Source organism: Leopardus geoffroyi, chromosome C1, assembly GCF_018350155.1.
Source record: "Leopardus geoffroyi isolate Oge1 chromosome C1, O.geoffroyi_Oge1_pat1.0, whole genome shotgun sequence".
In the NCBI taxonomy this organism is placed as follows: domain Eukaryota; kingdom Metazoa; phylum Chordata; class Mammalia; order Carnivora; family Felidae; genus Leopardus; species Leopardus geoffroyi.
In genome coordinates, this window is record NC_059328.1 from 109,371,591 (window position 1) to 109,380,156 (window position 8,566).

Consider the following 8,566-nt stretch of genomic DNA (forward strand, 5'->3'; position numbering starts at 1 on the left):
GAAAACTTCCAGACTCATTCTATGAAGCCAGTATTACTTTGATTCCTAAACCAGATAGAGACCCAGTAAAAAAAGAGAACTACCGGCCAATATCCCTGATGAATACGGATGCAAAAATTCTCAATAAGATACTAGCAAATCGAATTCAACGGCATATAAAAAGAATTATTCACCATGATCAAGTGGGATTCATTCCTGGGATGCAGGGCTGGTTCAACATTCGCAAATCAATCAACGTGATACATCACATTAACAAAAAAAAAGAGAAGAACCATATGATCCTGTCAATCGATGCAGAAAAGGCCTTTGACAAAATCCAGCACCCTTTCTTAATAAAAACCCTTGAGAAAGTCGGGATAGAAGGAACATACTTAAAGATCATAAAAGCCATTTATGAAAAGCCCACAGCTAACATCATCCTCAACGGGGAAAAACTGAGAGCTTTTTCCCTGAGATCAGGAACACGACAGGGATGCCCACTCTCACCGCTGTTGTTTAACATAGTGCTGGAAGTTCTAGCATCAGCAATCAGACAACAAAAGGAAATCAAAGGCATCAAAATTGGCAAAGATGAAGTCAAGCTTTCGCTCTTTGCAGATGACATGATATTATACATGGAAAATCCGATAGACTCCACCAAAAGTCTGCTAGAATTGATACATGAATTCAGCAAAGTTGCAGGATACAAAATCAATGTACAGAAATCAGTTGCATTCTTATACACTAACAATGAAGCAACAGAAAGACAAATAAAGAAACTGATCCCATTCACAATTGCACCAAGAAGCATAAAATACCTAGGAATAAATCTAACCAAAGATGTAAAGGATCTGTATGCTGAAAACTATAGAAAGCTTACGAAGGAAATTGAAGAAGATTTAAAGAAATGGAAAGACATTCCCTGCTCATGGATTGGAAAAATAAATATTGTCAAAATGTCAATACTACCCAAAGCTATCTACACATTCAATGCAATCCCAATCAAAATTGCACCAGCATTCTTCTCGAAACTAGAACAAGCAATCCTAAAATTCATATGGAACCACAAAAGGCCCCGAATAGCCAAAGGAATTTTGAAGAAGAAGACCAAAGCAGGAGGCATCACAATCCCAGACTTTAGCCTCTACTACAAAGCTGTCATCATCAAGACAGCATGGTATTGGCACAAAAACAGACACATAGACCAATGGAATCGAATAGAAACCCCAGAACTAGACCCACAAACGTATGGTCAACTCATCTTTGACAAAGCAGGAAAGAACATCCAATGGAAAAAAGACAGCCTCTTTAACAAATGGTGCTGGGAGAACTGGACAGCAACATGCAGAAAGTTGAAACTAGACCACTTTCTCACACCATTCACAAAAATAAACTCAAAATGGATAAAGGACCTGAATGTGAGACAGGAAACCATCAAAACCTTAGAGGAGAAAGCAGGAAAAGACCTCTCTGACCTCAGCCGTAGCAATCTCTTACTCGACACATCCCCAAAGGCAAGGGAATTAAAAGCAAAAGTGAATTACTGGGACCTTATGAAGATAAAAAGCTTCTGCACAGCAAAGGAAACAACCAACAAAACTAAAAGGCAACCAACGGAATGGGAAAAGATATTTGCAAATGACATCTCGGACAAAGGGCTAGTATCCAGAATCTATAAAGAGCTCACCAAACTCCACACCCGAAAAACAAATAACCCAGTGAAGAAATGGGCAGAAAACATGAATAGACACTTCTCTAAAGAAGACATCCGGATGGCCAACAGGCACATGAAAAGATGTTCAGCGTCGCTCCTTATCAGGGAAATACAAATCAAAACCACACTCAGGTATCACCTCACGCCAGTCAGAGTGGCCAAAATGAACAAATCAGGAGACTATAGATGCTGGCGAGGATGTGGAGAAACGGGAACCCTCTTGCACTGTTGGTGGGAATGCAAATTGGTGCAGCCGCTCTGGAAAACAGTGTGGAGGTTCCTCAGAAAATTAAAAATAGACCTACCCTATGACCCAGCAATAGCACTGCTGGGAATTTATCCAAGGGATACAGGAGTACTGATGCATAGGGGCACTTGTACCCCAATGTTCATAGCAGCACTCTCAACAATAGCCAAATTATGGAAAGAGCCTAAATGTCCCTCAACTGATGAATGGATAAAGAAATTGTGGTTTATATACACAATGGAATACTACGTGGCAATGAGAAAAAATGAAATATGGCCTTTTGTAGCAACGTGGATGGAACTGGAGAGTGTGATGCTAAGTGAAATAAGCCATACAGAGAAAGACAGATACCATATGGTTTCACTCTTATGTGGACCCTGAGAAACGTAACAGGAACCCATGGGGGAGGGGGAGGAAAAAAGGAAAAAAAAAAAAAAAAAAAGAGGTTAGAGTGGGAGAGAGCCAAAGCATAAGAGACTGTTTAAAACTGAGAACAAACTGAGGGTTGATGGGGGGTGGGAGGGAGGAGAGGGTGGGTGATGGGTATTGAGGAGGGCACCTTTTGGGATGAGCACTGGGTGTTTTATGGAAACCAATTTGGACAATAAATTTCATATATTATAAAAAATAAAAAATAAATAAATAAATAAATAAATAAATAAATAAATAAAGATGATAGTTTATATTCCATGGAAGATGTTTCTGTTTTACTCACTCAGCAAAACTCATTGAACATCTACCAGCTACAAAACAGCATTCCAGTCGTGAGAATATAGAGAAAAAATAGATCATACTGTTTACATGCCTTTGCTCATCCTGCTCCCTCCACCTAGACCCCTTTCCTCTTACTTTCTTTTGACTCACTTCCATTCACTCTTCCCAATGGAGATCATACTTGATACCCAGGAAACTACATTTACCTCACATATTCCCATATTCGTCTCTGATTACTGCAGTGTCTCCACTGGAATGGGAGTATAAGGATGAGGCCTGGGTCTCATCCATTTCTCTCCCCAGCATCTTACAGTGTTTGGCACAGAATTAGATAGATACATCTGTGGGGTATGAGCCATTATCTTCAGGCCCTGCCTTAAACTAAGTAGGTATTTAATTATATTAAGCATTGTCATCTTTGCCTCAGAGATGTCTGCTTATAATCAATTCTGGAGAGAAGATGGGTCCTTAGAATCTCCTCAAGCAGGCAGAACCTACTTTTCTCACTGGTTTGATGAAAAGAAACTCCAACAATCTTCCATCTGGCACCCTGCTTGGGTCAAGGTTGCTGCATGTATATGATACCTTAATCGGTGAATTTCAAGTTTTTGTTTCTGCCACAGTCACATGGCATATGTTGTTCACATGCACAGCACTCCCAGAGATGGGGAGACACTTTTTAGGGAAGAAAGTTTCTTGGCAGTGTGAATTAGTCACACTCTTCATTGTATCTCAGGATTCTATGTGTTAGCTTTGCCTCTCCTCCTTTGCCACTATTTAGAAAAACACAGCTAACTACAAAGCTGTAATCATCAAGACAGCATGGTATTGGCACAAAAACAGACACATAGACCAATGGAACAGAGTAGAAACCCCAGAGCTAGACCCACAAACGTATGGCCAACTAATCTTTGACAAAGCAGGAAAGAACATCCAATGGGAAAAAGACAGTCTCTTTAACAAATGGTGCTGGGAGAACTGGACAGCAACATGCAGAAGATTGAAACTAGACCACTTTCTCACACCATTCACAAAAATAAACTCAAAATGGATAAAGGACCTGAATGTGAGACAGGAAACCATCAAAACCCTAGAGGAGAAAGCAGGAGAAGACCTCTCTGACCTCAGTCGTAGCAATCTCTTACTTGACACATCCCCAAGGCAAGGGAATTAAAAGCAAAAATGAACTACTGGGACCTTATGAAGATAAAAAGCTTCTGCACAGCAAAGGAAACAACCAACAAAACTAAAAGGCAACCAACAGAATGGGAAAATATATTTGCAAGTGACATATCGGACAAAGGGCTAATATCCAAAATCTATAAAGAACTCACCAAACTCCACACCCGAAAAACAAATAATCCAATGAAGAAATGGGCAGAAAGCATGAATAGACACTTTTCTAAAAGAAGACATCCGGATGGCCAACAGGAACGTGAAAAGATGCTCAACGTCGCTCCTCGTCAGGGAAATACAAATCAAACCCACACTCAGGTATCACCTCACGCCAGTCAGAGTGGCCAAAATGAACAAATCAGAAGACTATAGATGCTGGAGAGGATGTGGAGAAACGGGAACCCTCTTGCACTGTTGGTGGGAATGCAAATTGGTGCAGCCGCTCTGGAAAACAGTGTGGAGGTTCCTCAAAAAATTAAAAATAGACCTACCCTATGACCCAGAAGTAGCACTGCTAGGAATTTACCCAAGGGATACAGGAGTACTGATGCACAGGGGCACTTGTACCCCAATGTTTATAGCAGCACACTCAACAATAGCCAAATTATGGAAAGAGCCTAAATGTCCATCAGCTGATGAATGGATAAAGAAATTGTGGTTTATATACACAATGGAGTACTACATGGCAATGAGATATGGCCCTTTGTAGCAATGTGGATGAAACTGGAGAGTGTGATGCTAAGTGAAATAAGCCATACAGAGAAGGACAGATATCATATGTGTTCACTCTTACGTGGATCCTGAGAAACTTAACAGAAACCCATGGGGGAGGGGGAAGGAAAAAAAAAAGAGGTTAGAGTGGGAGAGAGCCAAAGCATAAGAGACTCTTAAAAACTGAGAACAAACTGAGGGTTGATGGGGGTGGGAGGGAGGGGAGGGTGGGTGATGGGTATTGAGGAGGGCACCTTTTGGGATGAGCACTGGCTGTTGTATGGAAACCAATTTGACAATAAACTTCATACGTTGAAAAAAAAGAGAAAAACACAGCTAACAAAAAAGGGAATTAGTTTTATAAGATCTATATTATAGGGATAACATTGAATTTACCTTGAGTAATAAAAATCAAATTATTGACAAGCTTTACTACTTTAACTTTCATGAGTAATATTGCATTTGGAATAGGCCTGATGCACAGGAAACAAGAGTGCTATAATTTGCTCCTGAGAACCTCTGAATGATGATATGCCCCATGCACCTTGAACTGGATGAATAAGCGGTCAGAACTGGTTTTGGCAGGACCCTCCTTGAGGCTATTAAAACAATGAATAGTTGCAGAATCATTATTGCTGCACCTCATGTGCTACGAAGAAGTATTGAAGTACCTGTGGGTGCAGTGCAGGGAGCATGGAATAAGTACCAATAACATGATATGCTGTTACCAACCCCCAATGCCCAGCTTTTGGGGATTATGCTCAACATTAAGAAAAACCAAGAACAAATTCTATTGTGAGAGAAAATTGAACTTCCAACTTTAAAAATAAATATATTTCTTCTGAGAAGAGTTATTGTATAATGGGTTAACACCATGCTGTTTATAATTCAAGAGAAGTCATCTTTTACTCCTTGCCTGGCTGTTTCCAGATGTGGTATTGGAGAACATTCTCATTAGTGTAGACAATCAGTGTTTGAGTGGAAGGAGATGTAGCTGTCACCTGGTTCAATCCATCTCCTTTGCTCACAGGCCTCTTCCAGATCTTTCAGGGGGTCAGGCTCTGAGCCAGGACAGGGAAAAAGATCCTCAGTGTATGAGAAGGCTGATGCTTTTAATTCACATCATAGACAAAGGGTGGGCTTGGGAAGGACAGTGGGGTTCTTGCTTGGGTGCAAAATTTAGGAGGGCACTGAAAAAGTCAGTAATTAATAGTAATAAATTATAGTTCATTTAAATATTTAAAAAATCAGAATATATAAAAAATTATAGGGTCAGTGGAACTATTTTTTTCCCTCTTGTACTAGGCTTCAATATGGCTTGCCATGAATCTATTAGTGGTCCTGCCTTAAAAAAACTTTGATTCTTCTTCTTCATGTATTTTTGCATTAATTTTGCATTAATTTTGAATTCTATATTGAAATATTATTAATATGTTTTTGGAACCCCCTTAAATTTTATTCCCAAGGCTAGTATCTTTCTTGCCTCACCTTAGTCCCACTTTGTAACAAGTTCTCTTCTTCAGACAAAAAAATAGCACAATTGGAAAATAGGGAGAATGTGTTTCAGAGCTCACACTCATATTCTCTCTCTCACTTTATCTTCCCTGTTACTTTCTCCTGTATTCCTTGAACACACTCATTTTGAGCTTGAGAAGCCAAAATGAAAAAAAAAAGTGTATTGTCTTATTTTCAGTTGCAGGTGGTGGCTGATGTAAGATCTTCACTTACCGCTTCCTAAAATACCCCTAATTGGTAGCTCACAGTTCACAGGATCTTCTAGTTTAAAACAAGCCTGGGACTAGGACTGAAAATGTATTTCCAGAACTTCTTCAGGGAACATAACAAACTCAGAATTAGATAATTCTTTCTAAAACACCCACAGGCATAAAAGATTTCAGGAGTCAGTAGGTAATTTAAAAGCCTTCCTTTACCAAGTGGTTCCATGTATTGATGTGGAGTGCTGTCCATGGAGCAGTGCTGATTTAACAGGCAAGCACAGCCTGTACAATAGTATTCAATTCATGTAGAACTGCATACATGCACAGCCAGGCGCAGAAATGGGTGAAAACACACCAGAATGTTAACAGCAGTCATTCTGGTGTGTGTGTGTGTGGGGGGGGGTGGAATTTGGGCTAGTTTGTCTTTCTTCTTCATACTTCCAAATATATGTAAATGCTTTCAAAATAAACACAAATCACTTTTTCTAAATGATTTTTGTATGATTTCAAATGCTTTTTGTATGGAAGATGGTAAATTAATGCTTTCTAATTCCAATCAATACCAAACAATAGGAAAGAATCTGAGCAGCAATATCATATAAAATCTTTGAGCAGAAATTAATCTTGAGGCTTGCTGAGAAAAATTATCTGAACTGTTAAAAACTCTGCCCAAAATGATTCCTGTTGTCCTAACTGAAGATAAGGAGAGGGTCTTTTCTCATGCCTCATAGCTGTAGAGCCCTTCACCCAGTGGTCAGGCCTCTTAGTTATCCCACCGGGCAAGAGGTCTGTGGCTGGAGGTCTCACATCTAGGATGAAATCCACTGGGAGGACTGACAGTAGAAAAAGTGTTCATTTGGCAGAGCTTGATTGAAATTTTTTTCAAGCTGGCTTAAATTCACAGCCACAGAGTGGAAAAGAGTTTGGAAAACTTCACCTGAGAGAATTTGGTCTCCTTAGGCAAGAAAGTTTAATTACTAAGAGGAGGCTTAGGAGGGGGGGTGGTGAAGGTAGGAATCTTGAAGTGTGGGGATGGGTTTGGAGTAGGCACTGTGGGGAACATAATGGTGAGTCAACAAGGATGGATATGGGTCTGCAGGGTGGCAGGGGGCCTGGGGCAAACATGAAGGTGGGCTACTGTTGGAGAGTAGTCCTCCTCCAAATTTCCTCTCACTCATGCCAAGTTAGAGTCCTTAAGGACTTCCGTTTCTGGGGCTGGAACAATGCATGGACCAGCCCAGACTCAAGCTGTTACCCTGGAGAGGCTGGCTGCTGGCACATTACCCTTCTTGCACACAGGAAAGCACACAGATGCACCTCCCAGATATGCTGCAAGTAACCTCAAGAGGAAGCATGAGCACACAGCCAAGACCTTCTCAACAGCCAAAGGCCATTATAGGGGAAAAGTAGGACAAAGAAAACGTGCTCAATCCAAAAAAAGTCAGAAATAATGAGTGTGAAAGTATAGTAAGTAGAAAAAGCAATGACTTTCCCATAGTATCATTAACAATCAGAAATTAGAAAGGGAAACCCAGGTAAAGCTCAGTAGCTATTCTGAGTTAAGGAGAAAATGCTGGGAGTCCATAGTGTCTGAAGTTGCTAGATTAGCAGGAGAGAGGACCAAAAAGGAGAGATTCACATTGAGAGCACTCTAGAGACTACAGAGGGCCCCTTTGAGTCTTCAGCTGTGTGGTTACCAGCATATGCATTTTGTTATTTTATTTTATTTTATTTATTTTATTTTATTTATTTTAATTATTAATTTTATTTCATTATTTTATTTATTTTATTTAATTTTATTATTTTTTCCAAGTTTTTGCTTAAATTTCAGTTAGTTAAAACATACAATGTAATGTAATATTAGTTTCAGGTGTAGAATTTAGTGATTTATTACTTACGTGTAACACCCAGTTCTCATCACAACACATTCTTTCTTTAATGCCCATCACCTATTTAACACATCCATACACCCACCTCCCTAACCATCAGTTTTTTCTTCATAGTTAAGAGTCTGTTTTTTTGGCTTACCTCTCTCTTTATTCTCCTCTACATTCATTTGTTTTGTTTCTTAAATTCCACATATGAGTGAAATCATATGGTATTTGTCTTTCTCTCACTGACTTATTTTGCTTAGCATAACACTCTCTAGCTCCATCCATGTCATTGCAAATGACAAAATTTTATTCCTTTTGATCTCCGAGTAATATTCCATATCACACACACACACACACACACACACACACACACACACACACACATAACTTCTTTATCCACTCTTCAGTTGATGGACATTTGGGATCTTTCCAT